General features: G+C 40.4%; 1 protein-coding gene across 13 annotated transcripts in view; it reads left to right on the top strand.

Annotated features, from left to right (window-relative positions):
- CACNA1C (calcium channel, voltage-dependent, L type, alpha 1C subunit) overlaps nucleotides 1-15912 on the top strand; it is a 504338-nt gene that overhangs the window by 328893 nt on the left and 159533 nt on the right. The window lies entirely within an intron of this gene.

The raw sequence follows: 15912 nt of genomic DNA, 5'->3' as shown, positions 1-15912 counted from the left end.
AATCATATACATGAATTAAAACAGAGTGCAGAGCAAGTGCAAAATGCAACCCGATGTTGTTGCATTAGGCTATTCACACTGCTGGGTAGTGGAGAACCTGGCCCTGAGATGTTCTGCATACAGCTTGCCCATTACAGCTTGAATTCTAGGACCAAGTCATTCTACTTGATCTGCTTGATAATTATTAATAATGAGCCACCTTAAGCCTGCCATTGTTTTTGGAGTCTTGGCTTTGGCCCATGTCATTTGGACAACACTTTGGAATACTTGGTTGAGTCTCTAAAAATAACATGCAGTGCCTCCAGGGACAGTTTACCTCAAGGCTCTAACTGTAAACTAAAGAGTGTGGTATTATTATAGATGGACTAAAGCCAGGTCTGGATGAGATCCAGGGCACTAACCTGTCCCTGGAAGAGATGCCTGAGCTGGCACATAGTAAGTTGACTCCCTCAAATTTAACTGAACAATCCTTGGTAGGCTTGCTCCTAGGCAAGAAAACATTTTGGTAGTCTAAAACAGTGGAGGAGAGCCACAATGTAGTGAGATAGAATCAGTAGAAACATTAAGAAGCATCACAACCCCAAGGGCAGCATAGACTAGCACATATAGATGCAGTGGGATAAAGAGGCTGTCCTGGAAGATCCTTCCATCTCTGAATCTGTGAGATCATACTTTGAAGAGTCACTAAATGAGCTTGAAACTGGAGCTAACAGTCACCCTTACGATTCCCATCGTGAAATCAAAATGGAACAAACTGGGCAACAAATATCACTTATTTTGCTGACAGCATTGACATATCTGGTGAGCTTTTCTCATCCCCCCACAGCCTGTTGCAGCCAATGAGGAAGATGTTGTGAGGAATACAGAGATATTGCCACAAAGTGGAAGACATTAAACGCAGAGCTGCAACCCCCAATTTTCGCCAGCTGTGTTTTTCCTTCTAACCCTTTATTCTTGCAGCACTTAGGCTTGAATTAGTAAGGCTTTCCACACAAGAGAATGATCTGATTCTAAGAATATATCTCTCTACGTGTTTCCATGGTGTTTATTCCCCATCCGCCCCCACCCCTCCAAGAAAATGTTGGGCTTTTATTGTTGTGGGGTTGAGGTTTTTTTAATCATCTTTTTGGCAGGGTTTTGCATGGATGTGAAAAATTTACAAAGAATAAGCACGCAAGTATGAGCAACCCATCTCTGTGACTGCAGAGGTTATTTCATCTCCATTTGCTGTAACAGTGGTGGGTAAGGGGAGAGGGCTCATAGTTCAGAGCACTGAAGGGCCACAGCGTTAGTGCACTGAGAAAGTAGTGTCCTCACCTAATTTGCATAAAAATTGACCTAAATCTGTTTTCTTTGTTCTCATGAACAACTGCACATGCAACTGTTGCAGTTGCCTGCACTGCTGCCTTGAAAGCCAGTAACAGCAGTGACTTGTTGGTTTCCACCTGCCACAAAAACCTGCTGCTGAACCCTTTTTTCAGTGCAGAATGGGCACTTACTGTGTGAAATGAAGTTTTCATGGGCCCTTCAGACCTCAACTTTGGACCTCTCAGCCCTCTTCCTCTATATGGAAAGAAACTCTCCATTAAAAATAAGCTGCTTCTGGTTGGTTGTGGGGAGGTGTTAGTGGAGACCCTCTGCCCAGTGCTCCTGCGTGGGAAGGACTTCTTTAATAGCCCTGTCCTTCTGTTGCCCTCTCTCTATTCTTTCTTCTTTTGTTCTTCCTTAGACTTTTTTCCAATTGCTGCTGTCTAATCACCACAGAGACTTTTCTTGTCTTTAATCTTTTATCCCAGAGCTATACAATTAAGAGCTAAGCTACTGGGATATTTCTGTATGATTTAGGATTTTGAGTGCCTCTGTTTGTGGGTGCACTGTTTGGGCCCTACCACCAGTTTTTCAAGAACTGATGATCCTTGCTTTCTGAAATTAATCATCTTCAGAGTTGTTAAGTTCAGATCCATATCCACTGGATAGATTGGCAAATAATAGACTTTGGTTGATTATCGAGACCCTGGGAAAGAAAAAGACAGGGAGTATGCTTAAGGTCAGACCAAAAGTGGTGGCTCTGGAACTGTCTGTTTATAAAACTCATGTTTATTTTTAGTTTAGTTTGTTTCAACACCTTGTTTTCAAGACAAAGGGCAGTACAGCTAATCCCTCACCAGTCTTACTGTAATAATTCTTTTCTGCCTGCAAAGAAAATTGGTCCACCAATATTGGCTTTATTCATTGATTTCAGTGGGATTTCTGCCTAAACAGGACTTGAGGGCTCAGTAGGATGGGTGGTCATACGTTTATAAGTGTATGGTTTAGCTGTGCCCATGGCCTCCTATAGAACTGTCTCCTCCTACCTCCAGTCCTTAGAAGTGTACCCAAATTGGAGGCCTGAAAACATTATTGAGCACATCTCCCTACAGATGCAAAGTGACCAGAAGTAGAAAACAAAGGTTTTAGGACTCAATCAGAGGAATATTTATCACGGAACATCCACACTGTGGATTCTTGAAGCATGTCTAGTTAAAATCAGTTCTGGACATCATGTTGATCTTGCCTGCTTGATGTTGCTGATAAGACTCACAAGAAAAAGAGAAGGGACAGTCTTGTCTGCTGATAATGCAGTTACACCTCATTCAAGCTCTTTGATAGTAGCTTCTCCAGTAAACCTCTAATTCTATCTGTGAGGGGCTACTGTGCCTTTGAGGTGAAGATTTATTAGCTGTATGTTACGAGTTCTAGATATTATACATTCTATTTTAGACTTTTGGGTGTTATTTCACAACTGAAAGCTGGCTCCACCATCTAAAATGTAGAATGGATTTCTAGGAATATCACAGATTGGGAACTGACTACAAAGGAAACTGGAATATACTGATCAAGTGCAAAAAAAGAATCAACAGTCATGCTTCCACTTAGTAAAAAAAAGGTAGTGATTATCTGCAGCTTACAGTACTGTGTTTCATTATCTTTATTTTTAAGGACTTAATTGACTATGTAAATCTATGAGCAGTATGTGCTTGTGTATTCCTGTGCAAGCAGCAATCAGTGCTGTTCTGATATACTTGTCATAGAATTTGCTATCAGTCTGCACTGAGATAAATAAAGCAGTTATAAGACAGGAATACAGTAAACCGGGCAGAAAATCCTTTATGGATTTTATCAGCTGTGCGAATGTAAATACAAAATAGACAGAGACAGGAAGGGGAAGCCCAGAATTCTAAGATGAAATGAAATCTTTATATTTGGAAACCCACCGTCCTAGGGGGTATTTTCATGCTTGAAATCAGCACTTTATTCTTTTGGAGTGAATTTCCAAAGCCTTTAAGAGATGAAAGGTTTTTAAACAGCTGAGCAGCAGTAAGAGATGGAACTGCTGCAGCAGCTGTAATGAAAGAACTATCAGCCCTGTGGCTAAATAGCCTTTGGGCTTTTGGATAACTTTTTCAAAGATCAACCTTTTTTCTTTTAAAGGGAAAAAAGCTATGCACACTTACGTAGGAACAAGGCAACTCACGTAAAGCTCCATGACTTTTGCCTCTGGAGGCCTGAATTCAAATCCTGATTAAGTCACACAAGTCCAAATCATTTTTGGAGGTCACTAGACGGCACTTCTGCAAATTGCAAATTCACCCAACGAGCTAACCCACTTGTGTAATGAGAGAACAGAGAGCCTTAATGGCTGCTGTTACCTGTATAGGGATCTGACATTGGCAGAACACTGCAGCTGGATCAACGGCATGAATCTCCTCTAAGTAGATCTACTGTTCAGGAGCAAAGAAGAGTACTGTGATAACAAGGCAAAAATAATGTGACTGTTTATGTTAGCTGTTAAGTAGGGGAAAGGTAGGGTACTGTGTCCAGTTTTGGGCCCCCTACCATAGAAAAGACATTGAGGTGCTGGAGCGGGTCCAAAGAAGGGCGACAAAGATGGTGAGGGGTCTGGAGAATAAGTCTTATGAGGAGAGGCTGAGGTTGGGGTTATTCAGCCTGGAGAAGAGGAGGCTGAGGGGAGACCTTATTGCTCTCTACAACTCCCTGAAAGGAGGGTGTAGAGAGGTGGGGGTCGGTCTCTTTTCTCAAGTCACAGGCGACAGGACAAGAGGAAATGGCCTCAAGTTGCGCCAGGGTAGGTTCAGGCTGGATATTAGGAAAAGTTTTTTCACTGAAAGGGTTATCAGACATTGGAATGGGCTGCCCAGGGAGGTGGTTGAGGCCCCATCCCTGGAGGTGTTCAAAAGACGGGTTGATGTAGTGCTGGGAGGTATGGTTTAGTGATGATGCTCCTTGTTTGTTGTGTGGGTGTCTATTTTTGTCAGTTAGGTTGACAGTTGGACAAGATGATCTTTAAGGTCCCTTCCAACCTAGAAGATTCTGCGATTCTGTGAAAATGGTCTGTCAGCCATCTATACCAAAAGCAGAAGGGATCAAGAGCAAGGGCTGGGCATACTGGACTCTAGGTTGTTTGTGGAAAGTCCTGAAGACCTGTTCAGTCTGGGCCTAGCATCTTTAAGACCCTGGCCTGGCTCAGTGTATGGCTTGTTCTTTCCCAACTGGTCTGTGTTATACAGTCAGCCTCAATGCAGACAGAGTCACCTGAGCCACCACTTAAAAAAAAATATGTAAACAAAAAAAAAGAAAAACAACCCAAAAAAAACCACACCAAAAGCTTCTGAGGGAATAGTTTAGAGAGAATAATTTATATCCTCAAAGTACAATGGTTCCAGCACACCCTAGGATATGAGTTGCTTTATCACTTGGCAATAAATGAATTTCAATATTTCACTTTTGGGTAACACAGACACCCCCCAAATTAAATCCAATATACACCCATGTGAATATATGGCTGAGATTCCTACACAGGGATTTTGATTGCAGTTAGTTGTCTATTTACGTTTCTGTATTGGGAGTTGCATAGGTGTTTTCGGAAGTTAGGTTCCAAAGAATTATATTTAGGCTACTGTCACTACTACAACAGGGACTCATAACGAGGAGATACTCTGAAATCAGTGGGTCTTTTTGTTCAACCTCTATTTTTTTCTAGAAACACTAGATTCAGCTCATAGCTGCACTCATTTTAAATATGTTTCATTCATCTCCCTCCAGTGTTGCCCTCAAGGTCCTCAGTATGCTTGCTATGCTGAAGGATGAGTTCGGAGGTCCCTTCCAACCACTAAGATTCTGTGATTCTGTGATTCTGATCTTCCACTGATGTCGATTCAGTTCACAGAATCTTAGTGGTTGGAAGGGACCTCCGAGATCATCGAGTCCAACAAGAGTTCTCTGTCTTCCGTGGAGTTAGTCTAGAATTAACAGTTTGACAAAAAGGATCTGAATTGGCCGTGCAAGCGCAGGGCTGCAGGACTGCAAAGGCAGTTGTTACGGCACAAAAAGCCATGAATCTGCCTATGTTTTCCATGAAGTGCTACAGGTTTCCTGGGAAGCAATTTTTCTAGTTGAAACTGGAGGGAAGAACTGAGATGAACCACCCAGGGCACTAACTTTGGCAGCCTAAATGATGGCAAAAAGTCCTTCTGGGCTTACATTTCTGAAACTGTTTCTCCTCTAGTTTGTTTTGTTTCTGCAACATCAGGGCATCTGGACTGCTGGGGACCACACTCCTGTCACTTTTATATACTACTTTTCCAAAATTAACTATGGACAGAAGTAACCATGAGCAATCAATTATGATAGCAATAATTCTTCCTAAAGTCTCAGTGGAAGACGTGGTCTGATTGATCCGAAATTACATGGATGGTTATTCTATGCGAAACTGAATTGAAATAGATTTAATTATTTTTTTTCCTCTCTTACTTATTAAACCTGGAGAAAAAGAGCAAGGTGGCAAAGCAGGAGGGTTATGGGAGCTCAGAATTTGTCTTTGATGTAAGGGATTCTTGTGGTGTAACTAATGTTTCAGTGGGAGTTCAGAATCCTTGTCTTGCCAAGTGTGCTGCAGAGATACGTAGCCCCGTCCAGTTTTCATAGAAAAACAGAGAAGTCCCACAAGAAAGCACAAAGAGTCCAGGTGGGATGGGAGGATGTGTAAATGGTAGAGTCCCGCTTATTTCTGTTTTCCCTCTCCTAGTATGGTTGACTACAGGAATTTCCCAGTGGTACTTGCAATAACAAAATCTAATATGCTGAGGTTTTTGTCAGCAAAACCCACTTTTCAGATGGTTGATTTGCCATGGTAATCCATGTCCCTTTGGAACATTACTAGTGCTAATAAATGTTCTGACTTTGTGAGAAGAAAACACGCTAACACTGATGTTTTCTTTAAGTCAAGGGAGAGCCTAACTTATTATTCTTCTATTTTGAAATGAAAAGCATGAACTCAAATGCCAGTGGCCTTTGCCATCAGTTGAAGTAGTACAGTAAACTTGTGTGAAGACCATTCAAAATAACAGATTTAATTAAGACAGTAGTAAATACACCTAAGTCAATATTGCACCCCTACCTCTCGGGCAAGCCCAAAAGACCATGCCATAAAAATATGAGATCAGTAAGCATTTTCCACAAAAATAGCTTGCAGTAGAAAAACAGTTCCGCTCAATCATTGTGTGCCACAGACATTTGACCTGCTGATATTTGAATGCAAATTTTAATTCTCTTCCCGCTCTCAGACAGAGACCTTGTATTTCCCATAAGAAGTCAGTCTGGTAAAGAACAGCTGACTGCAAAAAAAAAAAAGTGCACCCAAACCGAAAAAAGCTGAACTATGCATCTAGAACTTTACCAAAGAATGAATTGGGCAGCCCTGAGGAGAAGGACTTGGGCATGCTGGTGCACGAGAAGCTCAATGTGAGCTGGCAATGTGTGCTGGCAGCCCAGAAAGCCAACAGCATCCTGGGCTGCATCAAAAGAAGTGTGGCCAGCAGGTCTGGTGAAGTGATTCTGCCCCTCTACTCCATTTTTGGTGAGATTCCACCTGGAGTATTGTGTCTAACTCTGGAGTCCTCAGCACAGGAAGGACATGGACCTGTTGGAATGAGTCCAGAGGAGGACCACGAAAATGGTCAGAGGGCTGGAGCACCTCCCCTATGAAGACAGGCTGAGAGAGTTGACATTGTTCAGTACCTGAAAAGGGGGCCTACAGGAGAGATGGGGAGGGACTTTTTATCAGGGAGTGAAGGATAGGACTAGGAGTAATGGTTTTAAACTTAAAGAGGGTAGATTTAGATGAGATATTAGGAAGAAATTCTTTACAGTGATGGTGGTGAGACACTGGAAAAAGTTTCCCAGAGAAGTTGTGGATGCACCATCCCTGGAAGTGTTCAAGGCCAGGTTGGATGGGGCTTTGAGCAACCTGGTCTGGTGGGAGGTGTCCCTGTCCATGGCAGGGGGGTTGGAACTCGATGATCTCTAAGGTCCCTTCCAACTCAAACCATTCCATGATTCTATGAAAAAGTGTTCTGGATTCCAGTGGTTATACCTGGGGGGCTAAAAAACACCGTGGAAGGATTCAGTGTCAGCATACAGTATCAGTAGTCTGGAGCTTGGTGGTTGAAAGTTGGGCAGTTTTATACGTTTCTCAGACTTCATACAGTCTTTTGCAGCTGCGAAAGTGTACATACCCTTGGAAAGGTGGGGCTGGTATTTAATGAGTGATGAAAATATGACTCAGGGCTGTTGTAAAGAAATAAGCTTGGCAAATCCTACTGGAAGCAGTGCACTTCTCACATATTGTATGCAACAAAAAAGCAAATACAGTTTGTTTCACATCTTTTATGTGTTCTTCATTAAAGGGAGTTCATATAACAGCAAACTGCCATTCTGCTGTTATTGTATAATTTCAGAGAAGCTCTAGCAGCTATTTTACATAGTTTTGCTTTGCCATCAAGCAGTTGATGTGGTTATAAGGCACTGTTTCTGGATCTCCACTCTAGACTTGTTTTTGCACGGGTTGCAGCAGCCTGGGTAGGGCTCTTCTGCAGGGCTCTTGCCTTTACACAGTCTGCCCAAGAAATTCAAGCACATCAAGGTGTGTCTTTTGCAGGAGGGTGTGCTCTCATGACCCTGGGGTTGAGGCAAGCACTGCTTTCACTTGCCTTCTCTATAGTGATGTGTGGGAAGCTTGGTCAGTTCTGGAGACTTCACTCCCTTGTCAGGGAGATCAGCAGCATAGCAATGAACTAAAAGTATACCTCGCTTTCCTAAAATAAAATAGGAATTGCAGTTCACCTGGATGAGAGCAGGTCTACTTGGGTGAGGACATCTACAGCACATTCAGCATAGTCTTTGTTAGCAGGGGCAAGGAAGCACCCTCTGCAGACTCCATCTTCTCAGATTTCTCTGCCCCTTTCCCCTTCTCTCTTCTGGACTCATCTTCCATTGCTGCACTTTCTTTGACTCTTTCTCAAGGGTTCTCTTTTGCAAATTAATCTCTTCCCTTGATGTTTCTGTTGTCCTCATCAAGGCAGTCCTTTCTCAGTTAATGGCTCCATTTAGCTCCTGCAGAGATTTCTGTACAAATTGCCAACATTTCTAGCTCAGGGTGGAATTTTAATTTGCTCTTTCCATCACTACACAGCATACAGAACAATTGGGGAACCAAGGTACACACAGGAATCTTATTGTTCTTCCCACTGCCCACGTATGATGAATCTTGCCTACATTATTTGCTTTTATCCTACAGTGAGACCGTATAGCAGAAAAATTTATCTGGAGCATTCTCTGTCCTGGTTCATGATCCCTATGCACTTCATCCAGCTCAGTCTTCTGTCTTGCCTTTTTCCTTCTGAAGACACTCAGAAAAAAGGTTATAGATGTCTATCTACATATAGAATAGATGTCTATAGGTACATATAGAATGCACTTAACAGAATTTGTACAGTTCCATACTTGAGGTAAGACAGTAAGAAGAGCCTTAAAAAGAAGTGCTTTGAGAGAACAACTGAGCTTAAAATTTTTCTTCTCCTTCAGTATTTCAAAATAAAATAAATGTGATTGTCAAATAATTTTTAACAGGAGCAACTGGTCAAGTGCTGCTCCATCCTAAGAGTGTCATCAGTTCAGACTAAAGCTGGGTTGAACTCTCCAGTCTCTCCTTTACATCCATCTGAAAGTGCTAGCTAAAAAATGTGGAGTATTTCAGAACAATCATGAGAAGCAACTGTGGCTTAGAGTCCCTTTAAGACTGTAAGGATGTTGATACTTAAAAAGAAATTCTACCTAGAATTAGAGCAAAGACATCTGGATGCCTTTGCTTATATTTTAAGCCATTAAGAAGCAATTTTATTCCATTGTTCCTAAGTCCATAAAGCCAAGTCTAGTTTATTTTAGGTTTTACATTTTTGCTTATTAGAAGGTTTGGAGTTTTGTATCTTTTCACCCCCATCTTGTCCTTTTGCCTTGAGTCAGCCCTGAGACCTTAAATTCCCACTCCTTATCACCTGTCTCGGGGACTCGGGAAGGCTGAAAGAGTATTTCAGGTTGACAAGATAAATGATAGTACATCTCATGATGCGCTAGAATGTCTAGACTGAAATGCTTAAATCTTTCTGTCATTTCTTAGTCACTGTGTACATTTAACTTCTAATTCTTCCCAGGGAATTATATATTTCTCCCAGTTCTGTGGCCCATCCCATTCAAGCAAAGTACTTATGCATATCAGTTCATTTCTGCTGGTAACACTAATATTGACCATTGACTTCAATGGAATTACTCATATGCCTTAAATTATGCACATACGTGAATACAGGATTAAAACCCAACCGAGCAAAGACAACTAATTAGATTTTAAATGTTGAAGGAACTGCAAGGTGGAATATTCATCCTTAAGATAATAATGCGATTAGTCTAAATTCAGCTTTAAGGCTATATGATGGGTAATGGGAAATATGATCCTTTTCTTGCTCCTTCTGTGAATGATGAAGTCAGATGGATACTTGCTGTGTACAGACTTATGTGAGGTGCATGTGGAGACCAGCCAGGGATTTCTCAAGTAAAAATATTCCTTTTCTTTTTCGTGTCTTTGTTGACATGACATGCAGCAGCCTCACATCATTCAGGCTCCAAATAAATCAGCCAATTCAGAATGTGTAGGATTTCAGTGCTATAGAAGCAATCCAATAGTTTGATGTGCAAGTTGGAAAAAGTGCTTATGGAGCCTAACATACATAAAAAGTCAATTTTAGTACTGTGTCCCTTTTTACTGTACCTTCAATTCCGTGCCTCTTCATTGAAATCTTTCTGGGTCTTCTTTTAAGCATTTATAGTTTTGTGAAAAAATTAGAAGTTGTGAATAACAATGAATAATTTCCTTGTTAAATGCGATATTAAGAGCAGTGGGACTTACCAATAATATGCTTCTCACAGGTATTACATGAAAAAAACCCAGTATAACATAAGCAGTGTACTGGTTAGATGCCAGAGAAAAGTACGATGTGCAGGATTTGTTTCCAAAGCTAACCAATAATGCTAAATTTTTGCAAATTTAGGGGTTGGTTTATTTATGTCACTGTCACAATAGTCACAGTTCAATTACCGAAGAGTTGTTTAAGAGTATGACCACTAAAGAGGCAGTTGTCAGGTGTCTTAGACCGCTAAGGGAAATAAGTTGAGAGAAAGAATAGAGTCAGACCTTTACATCACAAGTCCTCTGCCTCTCTGGCTACAAGCAAGAATATTTAAGGGAAAAACTGCAAGTGCTGCAGAGCCAAGGTGTTCCTAAGCTCAAATCAGCTCTGCAGTTGAGAAATTAACCAGAAGAGAATGATTCACTGAATAAATTGTTTCTTTTTTGTTTGCACAGCAGCCTCAAAAATCGTGCTATCACCAGTTACAGATGTTAGTTGGATGTTCTTTGGAACTGCCAGCAATGCCCTTTTTTTCATTTGGGATGAATATTTTGTTCCTCAGCTATTTCTGCTGATGTAATATATCTAGCATGAGGAAAGGTAGCAAAACAAATCTTTCAAAGTTTTGCTTCTTCACTGAACAAATTTATCCAGACGCTTTTTGGGAAATTCACCTGCGTCAGTTACTTCTGAAGGGTTACGCTGGTTTTATGGAACCTTTTTTGCTCTTGACTGTATGAATGCAAGGCAGTTTAGTCAGCCTGTGAGGTTTCAGAAACAAAGCAAAGCTTTAACTACCTTGAAAGTATCACAAAGATATGATTGATGCTGAAGAAATAATAGAAGAGTAGCAGTACTTTCCTCTCTAGGCCAAGCAGCCCTTGCCTGAGATGTAGGATTTACTGATTGTCTATAATGTAGATTTTTTTTTTTTTCTTTAATATTGTCAACACAGCCCTATCTGTAAAGAGGAAAGTTCTGTTTATTTTAATTAGCTTTTTTACCTGAGTTCTGACTAAAAAATTTTAGGGAACACATTTTTCCCTTACGGTGCAAAACGGAGAGTCATCCTATAAAAAAAAGTTTCTAGCGTTGTCTAAGCAGAGTTTAAAGCTGTAGTTCCATGAGTATATGTGTGAATTAAATGCAATCACTCAAATATTCATGGGAAGAAAAGGAAAGAGGGAGTGGAAAATGAAAATGTATGTTTTAATCCAAACCTCTTTACTCAGTAATTGATCAATGATAAATATCTAAATCTCACATTAGTATATGCATGGCCCTTTATGTGTCATCTGAGCCTGTCACGAGGGTGGTATTTGATCTTTGATCTAAGCTGAGGAGATCACTTCTACGCATCCATAAAGTTATGAAAGTGCTTAAGTACTTTTCTGGAAAAATATGGTTTTCAAAATGAAGGCTTCAAGCAGGAAGCTATTCAGCAACAATTAAGTGTTGCCTCTTCTTTCTTCTGTCTCCTTCTCCCAGTATTCCCCAATTTTATTTCCCTTATCATTGCAAGAAAGTCTTGGTTTCAGCTAGAGATCATGCTACTGGCCGTAACCATTGCATTTTACCAGATCATTTCCTGAGGCAGTGAGTTCCACAGATTAGTTGTAGGCTGCATAAAATAGCATTTGTTACGCAAAATCTCCAAATTTACTGCCCAATAATTTTATCAAGTATTCTGGCCTTCTTGATTAATATTAGTCTGTGGGAGGTTAGACACTTCATTATAGAATACTTGAAGCACTTGACTTGTGCTATTTTAAAAAGGCTATCATAACATTCTATAGTCATTAGAAATAAATTAGCAATTCATTCAAGAAATAGAAGACTAACCCTGGTGTCCTAGCTGACTTCCCATTAAGCTGCAGCTCTCCAAAATTGTGCACTGAACAAGACAGACTTCATTTTTTCCTTCAGCTTGCTGCTTTCCAGTGACAGCTGCCCTTCTACGAGGGATTGAACTTTTCCTGTAACTTTCAGTTATTTTTGAAAGACATTTGGCACAAAGTGTCAGGGTGTGGGTGTGTGAATTGTAAAGTCAGCAGAATTTAGTGACTTGTGTCTACCCCTCCCATTAAGTGAGTGAAAGACCTCCACTGTGTGCTTGGTGATGCTGAACCATCACGTTAATAGATAATATGCCTTTAATATTATCTTTGAACTATAATGCCTGTGTAATGAATGAGATACTTGCAAAATGGGCCAGGCTATTATCCCTGTGGAAAAAAAAAATGCTCTAAACAAGTAAAGCATGCATATTTCTTGTGCCTTTACCAATGTGTCTTCACCTAGCTCTTAAGAACCAGAAGATATAGGCACAAAGGTCTATTTATGCAGATAAATAGATGTTTTATTCCTCAATATCTACTGAAACTGCTGGTTGTAATTGTGATCAGCAAACTACAGAATTAAGAGTCCTGGTGTTATTTCTAGGAGATTATCTGTATAACTGAGATAAAAGCCTTCAACTAGATGTTGAAATGCTATAGCCATGATAGCAAATAAGGTTGCTTGGCAAAGGAAGAGCTCTTCTCCAGTTTACAAGGTCCATCAGACCTCAAATATGCTGAAATACCCTCTTTTCATCGTGATTCTGAGTGATTTCTTTGACAATGCCCAGTAGTATCCCAGGTAGGTAGTATCCCACTTTGCAGATTGGAAAGCTGAAACATAGTGAGCCAAAATGGTATCCCCACAGTGCCAGAGGAGGGTGTGTAGCAAATCATGAGAAGGAATCTAACACCCTTATCTCTGAGGACTCTGAGAGATTGATGCATTAATGTTCAGAAATGCACCAACTTTCTCACTTTTGAGAATAGTGAGATGGGAGCATTGAGATGCGAACTGTGAAAGGTCAGGCAATTTGACTCAGAAAGTGAAATTATTTCTGTAAATGACAATTCTCAATTCCCACCAGCGCTGTGCTTTCAGCTGATGTAACAATTGTCCCATACAGGCTTAAGTTGACATCAGGTGGCAATCACGGTGACTGCTGTAGCTGGAATACTATATTTCAGCCCTACTCTATCTCATAGTCTTTATTCAGAACTTTATTCAGAACTGCAAATTTAGAAGATGATCCACCTTTTCTGTTGAGATTCGTATGGTTAATAGTAAACACTTGGGGAGAAGAAGTGCACTCGGTGACCAAAGAGCTGAACTGTGTATCAGGATTTGTACTTGTCTTTCCTAGAAAGGTAACCTATAGCTGAACCCATTTCTGTTCACTGTAGGCAGCACTACAAAATATATTCTGCAGACCTTGTTTTCTGCACTCAGTAGTGTGTAATGGTAACACTCCTTCTGATCTTGGCATGACCCTCTGCAGCTTCTCCACTTCAATAGCATCATTAGGAAAAATCAACTGTACCACGTAAGTTATGCTTACAGTAAAAGCCTCCAGCTGCAGTCAACAGGACATGTGTATGCATACACACGTGATTAATAGCTACATATTTGCAGAATGATGATAAGTTTCCAGGAAGCTGTTTCAATCAAACACAGGTGTAAGTTTTTTAATGATAACTGTAAGGGAGCATTGTTTGATTGAGGACAGTCCATCCCAGACTTCTAAGATACTTCCATTTTGGAGGAATCATTTCCAGATATTTGGAAGGATACAATCTTAGCCAAGAAATTAATATTTCTTAAATGTTGATCAGTTTCTGATACTGTTTTGAGTAAGTCTATTGGTTTTTTCCCCTCTATTTCTGCCAAGCAGCCTATATCTCTGCATTTCTCCTGCAGACGTTTTTTAAGAGCAAATAGTAAGCTCACAATATACTGTCTCCTGTCAAAGGGGTTTTTTAATGTAGTTTACTAAATACCTAATATTATATCACCATATAACATACGTACCTGTGGCTCAGTTCCACAATATATGGAATAATCTCACCTCCTACTAAATAAAATGAGACCTGAGAGCACCAAACATAGGGAGTCCAGCAACAGAGAGACAGTAAATACTCAGCTCTCTGCCAAATATCGATGGGTTCTCTATATTTGAGAAAGTATTGCTGTCTCTGTCTCTCAGCTCCTCTGTTAGGTATGTGAAGGTTAGTCTTCCTGTTAGTCTCTGTTAGGTAAAAACAAGATGAAAAGCTGACCTCCTAATTGTTCAGTTTGAGAAGTCCCAAGTGCTCTGCTGTACCAGAAGGCAGGTCTATTTTTCAGGACCAATTTGTGCTGATGCTAGCTGGTACAATCGTTATGCAATTGTGCAGGCTTTGGGAATAGCCAGGGTACACTGTACTCTAGTTATATACATTACCAGGCCACAATGGAAGCTTCTTGCCATCTGGAAATTTCTTCATGCCAGAGGAGTACAAAAGGACAGGCACCTGAGTTCTGTACCCAGCACTTTAGGATTTGCTGTTTAGGATTCGCTTGTACCGCAGCTTTTAGAAGTTCTACTTTTCCAATTAACTTTCCCGGCTGACCCAAAAAACCAAAAAAACAACAAACCCTCTCAATAGATAAATACCCTCCATGCAGCTGAGGCTTTTTTATCACCATCTATCATAATTAGAGGGAAGTTGAGTCATCATTGTGCCTGCACTGGTAAATTCTTATGGCAGTTTTTCAAAGTCATCCATACTTACTGTTTGTGTGGATTGCTTTATATAAATAGTGGCATTCTTTGTAGAAGAGAGAGGATATTAAGTCTCATTATTTAATTGCAGTCACTGATGTATTTCACACCAGAGTTGTCTGCTTTTTTGGTCATGTGGGATGGAGTGTGGCTTGCAAACATAAAGAATAATTAGTATTATTTATAAACTAACTGGACAATTCTACAGAAGTATTCAAAGGGAAACTGGATAATGTGCTTAGGGAATGTTAGAGGGACTCCCAGATTCCTGAACAGCAGTTTTCAGGCACTCTCTTCTGACTACCAAATGTATTAATCCTGTGAAGAAGGAGCTGATGAACTGTTTTCACAGAGGCAGATTTTGAGCTTGTTTCTAAATGAGTCTACTTCAGTCCAGTCACAGCTGAAGGAGCCCTGAGATACAGTTCTGGATCGGCCCATTGACTGTAGATTATTTCCAGACAAGAACTTCAGTGACTGTACTTTGAAAGAAAAATGGGTAATGGACTTCCATCCACAAAGAACTGATTATATTAGTGTGACTCTCCTGCCTTGTCTTACTGAAGGTCTGAAATTCCTTTCCCGAGTTGTTATGAACCTTGAGTCAGATCGCCTCCCCTGAAGTGTGTCTCAGTGCCCATGTATGGAAGAATATTTCTTCTGTGATCACAACAAATACTTAGGTTGCAAAGGAAAGAACATTTTCCTGGAAAGAGAGGACAACAGATGATAAAATTTTCTAAAGCGTGGAAATGAAAGGAACCTAGGCTGCTTTATGCCTTTAGGTACTTTGAAGTCTTCAATTTACGTTCATAAATCATTTTAGTGCTCCTGAAAACGTTAACCACCATCTGTTTCTTTAATGATGCTATGGCTGGCTCAGGAGATAAGTGTTTATGAAAAGTAAAGAATGGACTCTGCTATTTTTGATACCATCATGAAAGTGAGATTCTATTAAGGTATCCAACAACTTTCCAAAATTTTGAACTTTGAAGGCGATTTCGAGATAAAATG

Source organism: Calidris pugnax, unplaced genomic scaffold, assembly GCF_001431845.1.
Source record: "Calidris pugnax isolate Ruff unplaced genomic scaffold, ASM143184v1 scaffold1, whole genome shotgun sequence".
NCBI classification, from domain to species: Eukaryota; Metazoa; Chordata; class Aves; order Charadriiformes; family Scolopacidae; genus Calidris; species Calidris pugnax.
This window is presented reverse-complemented; position numbering and strand designations above follow the sequence as displayed.